The sequence below is a fragment of the Poecile atricapillus genome, chromosome 8, assembly GCF_030490865.1.
Source record: "Poecile atricapillus isolate bPoeAtr1 chromosome 8, bPoeAtr1.hap1, whole genome shotgun sequence".
Taxonomy (NCBI): domain Eukaryota; kingdom Metazoa; phylum Chordata; class Aves; order Passeriformes; family Paridae; genus Poecile; species Poecile atricapillus.
In genome coordinates, this window is record NC_081256.1 from 10,504,835 (window position 1) to 10,522,162 (window position 17,328).

Here is a 17,328-nt window from a genome sequence, read left to right on the forward strand (position 1 = left end):
GGGCGGGGGCGGAGGGGGGCCTCGCTGCTCTCGCGAGCTTTCGGCCGCTCTCGCGAGACGTCCCATCTCCGGCGGGCCGGCACGGCGGCGGCGGGCGGGGAGGGGAGGGGAGGGCGGGGAAGGCGCGCGGGCGGGGAGGGCGCCGCTGATTGGCGGAAACCAGAGCCGCGCGAGGGGGGGGGGGCCAAGGCGGGCGGGCGGTGCGTCCCGTGAGGGGCGGCGGGGCTGCGGGTGGCCGGGAGAGGTTCCAGCCCCGCCGGTGCCACAGGATCAGGGAAGCGCGGTGTCATCGGCGGTGGAAGAGAGCTTTAAGATCATGCAGTTCAGCCGTCCACTCAGCGCTGCTTCTGTACCCCTTAACCCACTGAACCACATCAGCCAGCGCCAGACGCCTCTTAAACACCTCCAGGAATGGCGACTCCACCACCTGCTCTATATCCCACTTGGGCTTGTGACATTTGTTTTATTAGTTTTAAAGTGCGAGTTTTGGTGCCACTACAGGGAAGTGCCAGTGGGCTTCACAGCTGCTACAGCCCTGCGGACAAACGGGCACGGCCCCGGGCGGGCAGCACCTGCCCCGTGCCCGGTGCCTGGTGTCACCCTGGCACCGCGTTCCTTTTCCTGCTCCTTGCTCTCGGAAATCTCCCGGCTGCCAGTGCTGCCCCTGTGAATCAGCGACAGGCGGGTCCCGCCGCACAGTGCCGTGATGCAAGGCAGGTGTATCCAGCGATGCTGTGTGTCTGCACAGTGCCGTGATGCAAGGCAGGTGTATCCAGCGATGCTGTGTGTCTGCACAGTGCCGTGATGCAAGGCAGGTGTATCCAGCGATGCTGTGTGTCTGCACAGTGCCAGGTGTATCCAGCGATGCTGTGTGTCTGCACAGTGCCAGGTGTATCCAGCAATGCTGTGTGTCTGCACAGTGCCAGGTGTATCCAGCGATGCTGTGTGTCTGCACAGTGCCAGGTGTATCCAGCGATGCTGTGTGTCTGCACAGTGCCAGGTGTATCCAGCGATGCTGTGTGTCTGCACAGTGCCGTGATGCAAGGCAGGTGTACTCACCGATGCTCTCCGTCTGCGTTGCAATGCGTGCTTGGGAAATGAGGGTGCCACCTGAGGCAATGCTTACATGTGCCCGGAGTTAAATATAGGTCGTTCAGCAAAGGGCAGTTGCTGCAGAATAGTTAGAAAATGTCAGATTCTGTAAGTTAACAGAGGAGCACTTTTGGAAGCTAAGCTGGTCAGCCAGAAAGCATCTAGGTCCCAGATGCCAGGGGGCTGACTGAAAAGTTAGTGGGTTTTGAAGTTGAGATGTGCGTCAAAACATGTCTTGCTCAAGATCCCCCAAAGGAAAGAGGTGGCATAGCCAGGAAGAGAATTTCTTTTGGGTGACTCTTGACCTGGACTCTGAATACCAGGGCATTGTGTGATGCACATTTTGCATCCCGCTCCAGGTACTTCCATCATTAGTGTTTTCCTACAGGTGCCTGTACACTGCACATGTTCGCAGGGCACAGAACCAGCATTCCTTCTCTGAGCTAGTTCACCTTCTTTAACAGTGATTTCGCCACTTTTGTCTCTTGGAGTTGGTTACAAACACTTCCTATTGGGACTATGCATGCTCATATATGACATATTTTTTTTAATCTCCTAATCAGAATTAAATATATACGCCTAGAATAGGTGTTATATAAGAGCAACACAATAAACAATGATTGCAACATGACTATGCAATAGGAACCAGTCCTTTTCAAAATTACAGTATAGTCAAAATGCAGATCAAACAAAGATGAGATGAGAAGAGAAAGATTACCAGTTGTTAATATGAAAAATATGGCTTGCACATTATTTCAATAAAATTTCAATGTCATTTCTGCTCCTAAGTACCTCCTTTGCCAAATGAGGACAAACTCTTATGTTAATGTTTTTTTTCTCCATTCCATAACTGTTAGGATAAAATAATTTGATAATATTTGACTCTTGTAAAAACAGTTTGCAGAACTAAAGTAAAAGTAAATTTATACTAAAACACAAGATTTTTCACTTTGAAAATGTTCAAGGACACTTTTCAACAAATTAAGTGCACTTTTAAAACCCAAAACTTTCCTCACAAACCATTTTTGAGGAACTGGAATTTCTTCTTTCAAGAAAGGAGAATAAAAACAACTTTTACTGTCCCCATTACTGCAGATGGCTCCGGATTAACTTCTCTAATGATTGCTTCTGTGCTTCCTGACACTGACTTTATGCTTATGGCAGCCCTGGACAACCAGCCTCTTCGCCTTCTCAATCTGAGTTGCTCTTAATGCACATTTTTTATATAAAAGTGGAAGAGTGCTGACTCACCCTCAGACACCATTCAGACTGGCACACTGCATTCAACAAAAAATCAAGTTATGCTCCTACCAAGTAATCTCAATGCTCATATCGTATAGCTTTCTTTTACATATGAGTTTATAGCTACCACACACTAGCACAAGTGTAATGAAAGTTCTGATTTTATTACTAAAAGCTGAATTTGGAGCCTGAGCCTTCTTTTGGTGCAGATTTGTGACCAGTGTGTCATATCTGCTAGCACAGATTCCTCTGTAGCTCCTCTCATATCTGAGGTCTGTTCTGTGACTGTCGAAGGTGGACACAATTACCATTTTTTTGTGCAAATTTTCTTTTTCCATACATAATGTACAAATGAGGTTTCACTAAAAGTTACCCTTTGAGCTTACACAGAGAACTAATTGAGATGTTTGTTAAGTGCTTATAATGTTAATTCCAGGTGAGTCAAAGCCAGAAGGAAGACAGGCAGGTGGAGGAGGATAGATTAGCGTAGGAAGCGTGATGTACCCTGTGGCTTGCCTGGGTCTCCCCGGCTGTGTCCCAAACCTCTCATGTCCTTCTGTGGTCCAGCCACGAGGGAATGGCTCTTGTGCACAGGAGGGTCACCCCTGTTAGAAAGTTCACATCTGAGAATTGAGCAGCCTTAAACCCAGTTTACAGCAACCACAACAACATGCAGAGCTGTGAACACCCCCAGAAGAAATTGCCCTAGAGCAGAGAAGGCTCAGCATTTTCCTAATAAGTCATTTACAGTTTGAGTTTTATTTTTTCCTGAAGTCCTATCAGTCCTCTGATTTTAGATACTGATGATATCACTAAATGACAGGGGACATTGCTTAGGTGCCTGCCAGTCCACACAGACTATCTCCACCTGAATAACACGTCACCACCTTGTCGACAGCACCAGAAGGATGGCCCTTTGCATTGACCTGTGTGTCTTGAAAGTCACAGCAAATCTTTAATTATTTCAATACTGGGTTTATAATCTCATTTATATCTTAGCATATAATCTTAATCATGTGAAAGAAAGAAGAATGTAAAAAGCACATTACACTGGAATCAATCTCAATCTACATTTTTCTAATTAGGCTTTAGGCAGAACATAGCTTGTGTTAACTTCCAGAAAAATATTCACTACATACCTGTGAAAATACGATTTTTTATGTCAAATGGTGACCTTCTGCTTGGTAAGGCTTAATTGTGCTTCACCAAAGCCAGGAACTGTGATTTATATATATATATATATATATATATTTTAAAGTAATCATCCTTTCCAAGGAATCATAGATGCATATTCCTAGGTCTTCCTTATGCAGGGGTGAGGGATTGAAATACAAAAGCATAAAGAAAAAAAGTATTTTTACCACAGAAGGATGCAGAATGACCACATCCTGGTCTGCAGAGCACCCAAATGCCTGACTGCAAACTCAGGGACGAGCATTTCAGGACTTGAAGTCACTGTAAGGTAGGAAAAAAAAAAATCCTTATGTGGTGGGAAAAACAGTGAGATCCCTCCCTGGAAAACACAGATACAAGAGGAGGGCTTTCCCCCCTTGTTCTTTGTTTTTTTCACTTTTTTTCTGTAAGTGCCTTCATCACTTTGCATGTGATGGTTGCTTTCAGATTTGCATAATTGATATGTGACACAGTAACCATATATAAGATAGTTCAAGTATCCGATGAATGAATGACTGGCTTTTCATTGATCATATTGAGGATTCTGTCAAATGCAGAATCTTATTCTATACCACTGAAAGAACAAAAATAAAAGCTCAGGACAGCCAGATAAATGTATACTTGTAGTGCCTTAATTCCTTCCCTGCAAATGACAGCCAACTGACTGATTTGTGTACAGGGTTCCTAGATTTCAGTAGGTACAACGACAATAGCTTCCTGTAGAAACACAATCAATATTCAGAAATAAAATGTACCAGGACATTATTACATTTCTCTTTGAAGAAACAGAACATTTCAAGGCATAACATTTCTATCCATTTAGAGACATTTTTTTTCTTCTCCTGTATGTCCTGGATGAAGAAAAAACCTTGTTTTCATTTTCCTCAATCACTATTTTAGAGGAGCTTAGACAGAGGTATAATTCACTGTAATAAAGCTACTTGCATTTCAGGTAGATCTGTAATTTTGGAGTTGGTTTGTTTGGGTTTTTTTCTTCTTCATTCTCTGGAATAACTAAATATTTTGTTTGCTTTAATAAGGAGAACAGTTGGGTTTTATTTTTTGTTTCGTTTGGGGTCTTTTTTGACATGGTAGAGGCAGTAGGGGTGGCTGAGAAGCCTGGGGGTGCAGTGACAGGCACTGCAAGGAGTGGCAAGACAAGAAGGAAAACAAGCAGCATGAAGTTATTTACTTGGTCAATCATGGAAACTTGTTGCTCGGAACATTTGGCTAGGATGTCTTTAAATTTAATTTCTATTGCATTTAAATGCCACCACAAACACAGTAAATGCTAAAATATGACAGTCTAAAGAGCTCAACAGTTTCAAAATTAAGCCAATCTAAATTACTTTCAAATATTTTTGCAAGTAGGAAGAAAAAGAGATGTTGAGGTACTGTCTCGACCCTATTTTCTCTGTTACTGACCTGACTTACAGACAAAACCCTTGGTGATGGGCAGAGCTGAAGGCAGGCTGTCCCTCAGAGCTCTGTGCATGGCTTTGCATGGCCAGGCTGCAGGAGCAGGCTCCGGCAGCACTGGTTGCACAAGCCCTGCCTGCAGTGCCGGCCGACTCGGACTGTTTACAGCAGAGCGCTGGGGACGGGCAGGAGGAGATGATGAGGTTGCTGTAATGAGCACATCATGTAGTGGCACATTTCAAAAACAGGTCTAACCAGACAATGCACATAATAACCAAAATTAATGCTGTCCAAACACCACTGGCTTCCATTTCAGTACCTGACCCACTTCAAGATCGTTGGAATAATGCTGAAGTCCTGTGCTAAGTCAAGTGTCAGTTCCAGTGCAAACTCCCATCTCTGATGCAGGTCCTTGATGGTGATCTTGCACCAAGTGACTGCAAAAGACATGAGCAAACCAACAGCCTGTGACTCCCCAGCACTGCAGCTTCTGTGATGGCAGCAATGGCTGTAGGACTGCTTTCACATCTGCCTGGCTCTCTGGCAAACAGCGACTGCAGCAGTGGGTGAGTGGCTGTGTCCCCACTGCAACAGGACAGGCTGGCCCATTGGGAACAGGCTGGCTCCTGGCTTACAGCTGTGAAACCACTGCTTCACTCTCAGCTGCAGAGTTTAAACAGCCTTTCAGTAGTGTGACAGATTTAGTTGGAGCAAATCGTTTGTGCAAGGCTCACATTAGGAAAAAAAAATAATCCCACAGTATTCCAGCCAAGAGTGAAAACTGCAGTGGTGCAGTCAGACAAATGGTTCAGGTTCAGATGTTTTTCCTATCACAACAATCTGCTCTTAAGAGGTGGACAGATGTGAATATATTGTGTCTGAAGACAGCCTCAAAGAACCAGATGCTTCAAAACACTAAAGGTAATCTTTCAGGAAAAAAAACAACCTGTTTTCTGTTACAAACCACGGAAGAGAATATTGTGCACCAACCCAAGTAAAATTAAAAAAGCTGCACCAGTACCATCATACTACACAAACACGTACCAAAAGTTTAGGGGTAACTTGTTCTTGGTGTATAAAGAAGATCACCTGGGAAAGTGGTTTCTGAGAGTACTGCCATTTAAATCTAGTTGGAAAAGAGAGCCTGGCAAATTGGTTGGATTCTGAAGCAAGGTCAAAAACAATGCAACACCGAAGATAATTATTCCTTACAACTATTTACTTACACATGTGACAGATTCCTCATTATTCAGCCTGTCAAATGAACCTGCTAAATACCAAGTCAGAGTCCAAAATGGGGTGAGTTCTGTCAGGAGTAGCCATTAATGCCATGTTCTTCCAGAACCTCTGGATTTATTCACCTTAGTAGTAACGGCAGCAGCAACTCTTGGCATCATCTGCAGGTGTAGGTGTGTAATGCAGACTTTTGGGAATATTTACCCTCTGCTTTGTGTGGCACAGACAGAGCTGACAGAGAATGTCTGAGATAGTTGGCAAATCTTTCTTCTTATGAGATCTAGTGTCTTAGTACCAATTCAGTTTCTGTGGGACTGGAGGAAGTTACTTTGAAGCTTGAGGGAAAAACACATTTCACATTTTTCATGGTTACACTCACCAGAGACTACTTTATTTGCGGCTGTTACTGACTTTCACGCCTCAACTATTCTGACGTTTCCTGTTTGCTAAGTGACAGAGAATTGCTTGCCTTGCATACTTAAAATGCCTGTACATTTGTGGCCTTTTCACATTCTCTAAACCTAGGCAAAACTCTAGGTTTCCCACATGGGAATTTTCTTCTTCTAAAATGTACACATCATTCCAAAAGTTACTTCTGCATGGGAGAAGGCTCTACCCAGGTACAGTCTGCATCCTTTCCAGGTCCTTTACACTGCCACAGCAAGCCTTGTGCTGCAAAGTGACTAATGTTCAGTCTCATGGCAGGTATTTAGTGGCCAAACAGCTGTGCCAGTTTAAGATGTGACCAACATCCAGGTGTTTCTCATCACTGCAACAGCTGTACAGTCAGCCCAGAGTATTAAAGACTGTATAAAAAAATCAGCATTTAAATTCCAGCAGAAAAGTCAGGTGGGTGAACTCACATCACTCCTACCAGCAGTTACTAACCTTAACCTGCTGTCTTTGCACTAAAACTCATGATGAGTGCCCAGATGATTTAGTCTGACATCTAAGCTGTACCAGGAAGGAGGTAATTTTCAGCTTATGGCTGGGTATGGATGTCTTCAAGTGCCACAAAGCCATTTCTACAATGACCATGTGACTGATGCCTCAGAAAACAGTCATTATTTTACAGACAGCTGGTAAACATTTTCTTCCAGACCCGGTTCTGCAGGCTAAGGATGCCAGGCATCTGCAATGGGCATTCCCAGAAACCAGGGAATGAACTGGAATTGTGCTACTGTTTTCCTGATCTGCCTGAGACAAAGCATGCTGGTTAGTCAAGCCTGCCTTTGGCAGCTGTTTGATCTAACCCAGCAGAACTTGCCTGAAACAGAGTAGTGAGCATTAATTGCCCTGGTTACACCTTTTTGGCAGAGTTGTGCTGTTGGTAACTCCTGGATATGATGAAAATGCAAAACTGGAAGTAGAGAGAGCAAGACTTTCAGCAGTCAAAGGGGTTTGCAAAATGGTAAAGGCACATGGTCATCGAGGAGTCAAGCAAATTGCAGAGTACAACTGTCCATTTATTTTAGTTCTGCTTAAAAAATACAAAACATCCATTAAAAACACAACTGTCTTTCGGCCTTTAAACAGCTCTCAAATCACAAGGTTGAGTTCAATACAAGAAATGATGTTTTAACAGCTTTTTTTCCAAAACAATAAATTCAGACAAGGCGTCTCTTTAAACCACAAGATATTTCTACTATCTTTACTACACCATCATCTGAGAGCCAACAAACAGTACTTTTATCTGGCACTAGACAAGCATAAAAAATAGACAATATTCTGCAAAAAGGTTTGCAAATGATGCATATAAGGCAGGTTATGGGAAAGGTGTGGCAGGAAGGAAGATGTGTTTTCAGGAATGGGATTATGGTCCTTGGCCTTACAGTCTGAAAGGAGGCCTTAAGCAAGTGAGAAAAAGAAAAGGATCACATAGTAGATATATTGAACCTGGTGTGAACATGCTTGAGATCACCTTTCTCTGCATCTGTCTTTTGTGCAGAGGGTCCAGTGGGTTTGGCAAAGCAGGCCCACGTGTGCTGAGCCTGGCTTTTGGTACAGTCATGACATAGATGCAAGGTAAAGGAAAAACAACAACAACTTTGGATGCCAATGAGTTATTTGTTTGATCTTAGAGAACTACCTAAATAAATAATGTCCTCATGAGAGAGCATGGTGTGTTGGTAGCATAGACCCATTCCTCTGAAATGGCTACACTTTCTCAAGACATTGAAAGACAAAGTTCAGAAAAATCAATGAAGCGCTACATACACCTGAATAAAAATCTATATGCAAGACCATCTTCCTAGGATGGATGTATCAGATGCATGGAAACATTTTCCTAATATAAATACAATGTCTCAAGAAAAGTTCATTGTTACTGATGTACTTTACACAAGGCTCCTGTGCTGATAAAAAGAAAATAAATATTTGATCAAACAGTGATACCTTTCCAAGGTAATACTTAGGCTGGCAATCACATTTCTTAGTGTCTGTCTCTGACCCAAATTCTTTCTAGGGATTGAAATCAGCTGTGGCCAGATCTCAAGGATTATTTGGCTCCAACTTCATGGCTAGGGGATGTTTTATTCATGTCATTACTAAAATCACTACTTCAATTTAAAGTGCTGTCAGACAGGCTGCAGATTCTGCCCATAGAGGATAAGCCAAGCAATATTCCTCAAATGAGCTGTGTTGCACATAGCACTCATGAAAATCAATTTTTATTGCATATACCACTGATATTTCTTAATTTGAGCAAACAGCAAGTTCAATACCACTGTAAAAAAATATGACTCTGTAAGCCACTTCTGGTTTAGTATGGAGAGAGAATTCTAGTAGTAATGTTAAGACAGACAATAAGAATTATTTCTGGGAGATATTTTTCTTCTCTGTTTAATGGGATCCTTCCAATATCTACCTGGGAGTGGAGGAATTAAAAAAAAATCTACAAATTGCTTAACCATAATCTTCCTCACCAACTTTTCAGGTTCTTCTAATTGAGAAATTATAACAGCTAGGGATAGGCCCATGTTATTATCAGAAACCTTTTGCAACTGGTAACATGGATCCTGTTATACACTTCATTACTTTCTAATGGTTTACTGAGTGGAGTATAAAAAGAACCCAAAAAGGATGTGAAAACACAAAACAAAACCAATATTCTGCATTTTCAAAATGCTACAATTTCATTTTTTGGTCAACATTACTACAATTTTCCCTCTATTTTACTTTAAAGGCCATTGTAAGGTATATTTCTGACGTCTGCACTATGTATTCAGATTTATTGGAAACCCTATTAATCCACGTGTCTTTAAAAAGGCTCTTAATTAACTTGCAAGGGTTTGGGTTCACCTTAGCTAAAGACCCTCAGAAATTCTCCTCATCAAAAATTTCCAATTTAGTTTTATTTTTTAAGTGAAGCAGGCATCTAAGCAGAACATGAATTTAACAAATGTGTGTATTAATGAAGTGAATGTGGGATGAATGTTAACTGCAAACCTTGTCTCTAGTACCAGATTATTCAGGAAAAGAGAAGTAAGTAAATTCTAGGGTAGTCCTGAGGTGTTTTTGAAATAACGGGAGCAACACTTGTGCTATTTTAGCCATTTTGTTGTTGAAATGTTATCACAGTTTAGCAACTCTTAGACATCAGGCAACAGCTCAGCAAACCTAGCTTGGAGATTTCTTAAAACCAGAAATGTCAAAGAGTTTTCTTCTGCCAAATTAGGCAAAGTCAGCCAAATGGAAAGGTGTAAATCCTGTCCTCTTGTGCACCCAGCATCTCTAACCCCCTTTGGGGCCTGGCAGAGGTCAAAGCTGTCAGATATCAGCAGCTGTAAAGAGCATGAGGCATAATGCCAGCTTTGAAATTAAACAAACAAAATGCTTTTCTTGTTGATTTTTAAAGGTATGTATATTTCTTTCACACTTAGTGCTCAGTACATGGTCTTATTTAAGTGAGTGTCTGGAAAAGTACCAAAGACTTTTAAATACTTCCATTGCCAAAAGGAAGACTGCAGGATTTTTGAATGCAGGATCTAGGAATACATCCCCCGCTCCATCTTTGGACCAGCTGGATTATTAGGAGTTGGGAAGATTTTTGACCAGATTGGAAAGTCTTAAAGGTCATCTCACAAGCCCCATCAATCAGCCTAATGCTGGGCCAGTTGCCATAGCAGAAACATGTCTAAAGAATTTTTGATTAGTTAAAAGGGTGATTCATTTAATTGTAGATTTTTACCCAGGGAGAGTGGCATGTGTTTGGTTATTTATTCATTTATTTATTATTTGTTTTAATTTTTAATATTTTTTACTTAATGCTGCTTTCATATTTCAGAGCTACCCTGACTTAAAGGATTTATCCCAATGAATGGGCATTCCTTATTCAAATATAAATGTATAAACACTTTTTCACCATGGGTAAGAGAGCACATATATAAATGCATTTCCAAAAGGGGGAGAAATGATTAGAAGTGACTCATTTACTGAAGTTTTGTGTAAGGTATAGCTGGTACATCATATACAGAAGCAGTGGTGTCTTTTAGCACACACGTGGGTTCCAGTAAGTGCAGTGTTGGGCTGTTGAAAGAGTGACATACAGTGCTTAATAACAAGAAAACATCTATAGTTGCCTATGAGAAGAAATGCTGTGATATTCTAGAGCTGCTTCTTTTCCTACAACTTCCCAGTTGTAGGAGAGCATCCAGAAAGAAGGCAGTAGCTTCGAAGTCTGACTCTGTGTACCCTCTGCCAAACTTCAAAAGTATTCTTATGATCTGAGGAAGGCCAAACACTGAAAACAAATGTGGTGAAACAGGTGCAATTCTTTGGGAACATAAATTTTCTAGTTTCCAGAGCACAAAACACTCTTTGTCTCTCTCTTCATGTCCTTTTCCATTTCTTGTCTCTTTCGTAGATATTCACCAAAAAACCCCAACTGAGCCAGCCTTCCCTACACAGAAATCTATACCACACCAGTCAGTCCTTTACATAACTCTGCTCTTTCCACACATGCCAGCACTAGCTTATGACATCATTTTTAGGATTTTTGTTTCTGATTGAAACACTTTGCACCAGCATCTGGGACTCCTCCTCCTAAGCAAGCATCCAGAGCTACTATTGCCAAACTGCTGCAGCACTGAATGCAATCAGAGCACAGCAGGAGGCTTGCATTTATTGCTGCAGAGGTGTTACTGGGCCAGATGTCTTGCTTTACAAACATTTATAGATTCATATACACACATGTGTACATGCACACACATATGTGTACTTATTCTCAGTGGGGAAGGACCTACATACTCATTCATAGCATTATACATATTACTGACATGTGTCTTGAGGAGGCTTTCTAAACCTGAAAGTTAAACATTTAATTAGGAATTTATATGCCTTTCAGACCTCCTTGCGCATGAGATTCATTGGAGCTCAGTTTCTGCATGTGGCAAGGCAGTGCCAGGTTGGCTGTCAGATGCACAGTGCTTGATCAGTCTCACTGCTGACAGGAAATTCATCCAAGGTGCAGTTTCTGCAGCCATAAGGGAAAAAAGTATCTACTTTTGGTTGGCAGGAATATAACGATTAAAGCAAGATTTTTACCCCCAATGTTTTCTTCTCGGTGTTACACAGTGGGTGGAATGCAGGGGACTTTGCTTGGTGTTTTAATGAAGAGCTGTAGCAATGGCAGAATTTTTCATTCAATGATTTTCCAAGCCTACAAGAATGACTTGGCTTGAAGGATTGGGTGTCCAAACACACAGATTACCCAGTACAATCTATTATTTTCCTGGTGTTCATTAGTCCAAGTCCTGTGAATCAAGAGCTCTGTTGGGTAATCCTGCATGCATTTTGATGACATGCATGGATTCACAAGATTCTTTAGGATTACTTTATGCACCAAGTGCTCTGGTACTGGATGGCTGTTGAATAGCTCTGCCTTGTCTTCCCTTCTTTTAATAACTGTGTAAGGAAATATTTGCAGTACACAGAAGACACAGGAATCACAGGAACAGGCCTGAACATAGGATGGATTTTGAGACCATCATGCCATAGGCATTACTTGGCAGAGGAGCCCAAAGCCTGGGCAGTTTACATGACAGCAGTGACCTTGCTGCTCATGGCCAGTCACTGTTTTGGCATCAGAATATTCTATTGCTATTCCCATCTCTTCTCCCCAAAGCATGGAAATCAAGGCATATAGTATAGCCCATGTTAGAAAAACAGCCTCAAAAGGTACTCTAATATTTCTTACCCAATTAACAATTCTCTCACTTTTAGGCATGGAAGCAGGAAATGATATCTTCTCTTTAATCCCATTAAAGAGATCATTCTTCCATGTGAGAAGAGGTGTTGCCTAGAACCCCAGCAAGTTTCAGACACAAAAAAGCATTATAAATTTTGGTAGCTGGATGTTGCCATAGGACAAAACAAGGAATTGAAGTGTTGGCTTACAGGCAGCAAATGGAAGTCTGGGAAGCTCATGTAACTTAGACTGTCATCCTAGTGGCCAATCCTTGGAAAGACTTGTCACTATAGATTTGGGTTGGCTTTACCTGTGATATTCATTCCTGCATCTCTGCATCCAGCTGCAGTTAAGATTCTAGTAACTAGCCTGTACATGTTACTGGACAGCAGGATTATTGTTGTTTTTAATGTATTACACCATCAGGCAAGCTGTTGGGACAGAACGGCTGTACAAGTTGGAGCTAGCCTCCTCCCAATTAACTGCTTGGTGGTTCTGCTTCTCAGTTAGAAGCTCACATCTCGCCACCTTTGCATTTGTACTTGCTTATTTGAGCTAATAAAAACATGTCCAGAGTACAGGTCTGATGGCCAGCAGCTCTGGAGTTATACACTGGATCATCACCCCTGTGTCCCATTGCACATTGCAGTGCTCTTCTGTTTCCCCCCGGGACAATGTGGACATCACCACCCACCTGCATTACAAGCACCACTTGTGCAAGGCTTTGACAAGAGATACAGCATAGTCTGGTGTCTGATGTTGACTTTATACAATACTCACACTGATCAAGCATGGATAAAATTAACATTTTGGAGCTAATTCACAAATTAGCTTTAATCTATTTCTCACAAACACCGTCGCTGTCAAAGAACTCAGGTCCTTCAGGCTCTTCACCTGCCTGGCAGTCTCTCCTTGCAGCTCACACACACTCTGATGGCCACACTGTGCAGCACAGATTTTCCCAGTCAAGGTTCAGTTTGAGCTGGGCTGTTTGCATTGCAGTGCTTCAGAAACACCCTGCTTTGCCTTCCCCACAAGGCTGCTCTATCAGGGTAAGGAAAAGAAGGGAGAAAAGGAAGGGGAAACTAGCCAAGCAGCAGGAAAGGAGGGGAACAAAGCCCCAGCACGCTCCTTGAGGGGCTGCAGGCACTGCTGTGCATGCAGCAGGGAAGACAAATTGCTCCAGCAGCAATGTGCTCCTGCACACTTTGAAATAGTTCCATGCACACAAACAAACTGCAGCGTGCTCGCTGGCCACACAGACACACAGAGGCTTTGCTGAACCATGGGACTCCGTGCAGCCAAAGATAGCATTGCACCTCAGAGCTGTAGTTCGTGCTGCAGCAGAGCTCCTGTTTTCCATGTGCATGTACACATCATCCCACTGCATTCATTCCACAGCCAGCTCCCACACTCCCTCGTGTCCCTCCACCCCCGGGAAAGACCAGGATTTCGATTTTCCAACTTTCAGCAGGGAAATCCAGCATCAGTCCTGGCCAGAACAAAAAATGGAGCAAAGCTGGCATTCATACAGCAATAAGAAGTTAGCTGGACTTGCAAACCATTTTTGTAAAGGCCAGTGATATCCAGATTTGGGCAGCTTTCTGCTACACCCATTGTGAGGTCAGTGCCAGCTTCCCAGTGTGTGACACATCTACACTGGACCATGGCACACACATCCATTAATTGTCTGCTGCTGATCCTACTGGTGGCCCAGAGATGAGCAATTTATCCTGCTTTTTGGACATATCTTACATTCTTTGTCAAGTTCTTTGTAGCTACAACTAAACTGTTTCATCTGTTTAGGGCAGAACTAATTCAAGCAGGCTAGGCAGAGGTGCAGAGATATGTTTTTATTCTGAAAAAAAAAAAAAAAAAAAAAAAAAAGCTTTCAACACAGCTACTCCCTAGCCTCAGAGACACTATATAAAACCAGTTTCGATGAAAACAAGATGGTTCAAGTCAATAAAGGAAAACAGTGGGTTTGGAAAAACAAATTATCAGAGAAAAAATCAATCTCAAGGGAAATGCTGGAAATCTCAAATAGTTGTAGCACCACATTTACTCTAAAACCCTCAAAATCTAAATTTTAGTATATCTAGTGTTCCTATCAATGCAAAGCCAAGCTCAAAATCAGAAAAAAGACCACTATTGTCCCCAAATTAATCTGCAAGAGCTATTGGATGGCTACAGCTGAGGTCAGAAAGGTGAAGTGCATTTTCAGTAGCTAGCCTAACCTAGAAAGACTTTCTTTTATTATTGCTAGTTTACAGAAAGGTGTTTTCTGTTCCAGAGGAACAGCCACACCAGAAGTCAGAGCAATAATTGAAACTGTATGGTGAATCTTTTTAAACATCTAATGCTGACTGTTTTGGCTCTGTTGCTTTGATTGGAGAGGGAGGGTAGGATGTTCCCGCATTACAATATAAATCCATTCTAGACAAATACACAGGGAAATCAGAAGATAGAGACCACCAGCAAGCATCAAAGGGATCATTTCTCAGGTTTTCTTGGTAGCATAGATTTTAGCTCTTGTCCTCTCTGCACACCAGCTCAACACACTGGGCCTTTCAAGTTTGTTCATTGTAGGTTGGATGGAAGTGTGTGGTTTAAGGCAGAAAGGGAAATTACAGAGATTTTGGGGTAATCCTCTGACGGGATTTGCCAAGGTGACAGCCACTCCCCCCTTCACATGGTCCAGCTGCCCTCCAAGTACGAATGTCTGGCCAGTCATGTGCTGGTTAGATCATCACCAGCACCTCCAGTTTCGAAAGGAGAGATCAAAAAGGAGATTGCAGTTGTAGGCAGAGACAGAGGAAACACAGGGCTTCCTCCAACTACTTCTTACTAGTTGTTCTCAGTTAGTCTGTGAGTTTCTCATCTCCTCAGCTCACCCTTCCAGAGATAGGTGTGTCACTTTAATTCTCCAGCTAAGCCCTTACCCCTTGCAGAGCCCATTACAAAAAATAAAACTGCTCTAACATCCAGCAAGGATCTGTCATCTTCCTCACTCCTGAGCACAGTATTTCTCCCTGTGCAGGAGGAACAGGAACCATCATGCCTTTGTGCCTTTAAAGACCAAGTGACACACACTGGGGGCAGAGCCAAGCACTTCATGCTTTCAGTCTTCCTTTAACTTCATTAGAATTTACATTTCTTCCTTAGAACTCACATTTTTTAAAGTAATTAACCATTCTGGCTTTAACATTTATAAACTCCTGGCTAAGAGCCCTTCTTCTTGACAAATCTACAGGGTTTCCTTAGACCTTCAGTCCTCTTGTATTACCATCACCGATCTCCCCTTGGATTTTCCAGCAGAGTTTACTACTCACTATTTAACATTCCCTATTAAATTACAAATTTTGCTTCTCGTGCTTTAATAAGGGAATTGTTTTTTGTGTACATCCTCCTTTTTATAAAGTGCTTTGCTGACACAGCTCAGGCCCAATTCTTCTTGGGAATCATGGTAGCTGTTGTCCTCTGGAAACTCAGACCTAAAGCTATAGAACAGTTTGTCCCTAGTGACAAAAAATTATATTAAACTTCACCTTTGCACAGAATGGATCCAAGTATTTTTCAAAGATGGGGTATAGTTCATGGCATGTATTTGCTAATAATGATATGAGAAATCTAAGCATGCTGTATAATTAATATTTATTGCAAAATGTTACTCAGAGGAGTACCAGGAACAAGGAAGCTGATTGTTACCTCCGAAGCTCCAAGAGAGCATCAGCAGTAGGCACTTAGTGGGAAAGGGTAGCCAAGGAGAAAGCTCATCAACATATTCAATAAGATTTACAATTTAACAATTAGAGGTCTTAATACCCACAGGAGACCTGAGCCCACCTCTTAAACACAAACCCCAGATATTTATTTTGCCACAGTGCAGGGTATCTGGATTAGCATTTGCAAAAGTAAAGGAGCAATCTCTCACGATATGAAAGACAAAGCCACAGCCAGGGTTTACTGTTTGTTGGTTTCACTTTATCAAGGATGTGCTGCTAAACTGCTTTGGGTTCTTGAACTGGCCTTTGGAGATTTCAAGTTACACAGTAGATGATAGGTGACATGAGTATTCCAGGAAGGGCCCTCTCTTCAAATCGTAGGGGAGGGGCACTGGTGAGATGGAAGGGATCCCTCAGATATTCCCTGTTTAGCAGCACTTCCTGCACAGGCTGGTGTTACACTATTTCTTCATTTGGCGCAAGCACCTTGTAATTTGGAGTTCCATTTCCAAAGGAACGAGGTGCCACAAAGTGACCAAACAGCTCCATAGGCTCCTATGTTGGAGCTACAAGGCTGGAGTACAATACAGATACAATAGCAAAGCACCAAAGATTGATGAGCCTCAGCTTTTACCCATTTTTGCATTATTCTTGACTGCATTCTTCCAGTCTCCTGGATAACTGTGCCATCTGTGAGCTATAGCTGAAATGAGTCTGGCCCAGGCAACTGAGACAAGTGATTCTTTGTAGCTCATTGCAGTGATGCTACAGCTGGAACCAATTTCATTAACTAGCAATCAGAGGGGAAAAATACAAGCAATGAGCTATTTTCTTTGTAGAAAACAAAGATGCTGGATGCTAGCTCTTGGATGTGAGTAGCCATACAAGAAGCAAGCTAAAGAAAATACTCAGAGGAATGTGCACAGACTTTAACCAGAAGGCTTCATGCAAATTACCTCCAGGGCTTGTTTCTCCTTCACGAGACATTTCCAGGGATGCAGCCCTGACTCCCACAGATGGGAGGAGTGCTGAGGAAGGGAAGCATGGGGGGGATCACATGCAGGCAGAGCAGAGCTCCATGGCAGCAGACATGGAAAGCCAGGGGAGAGGGAGCAATGCCACTGACTATGCAGCTCTTGGAAGAATCATTCATTTCCTCGGTTCCCTCCCCATCTGCATGCTCAAAGGCACCAGTGAATAGGTTTTGGACCTGAGCTGGTGACTTTTTCCAAATTAAATCCCACTGAAAATATT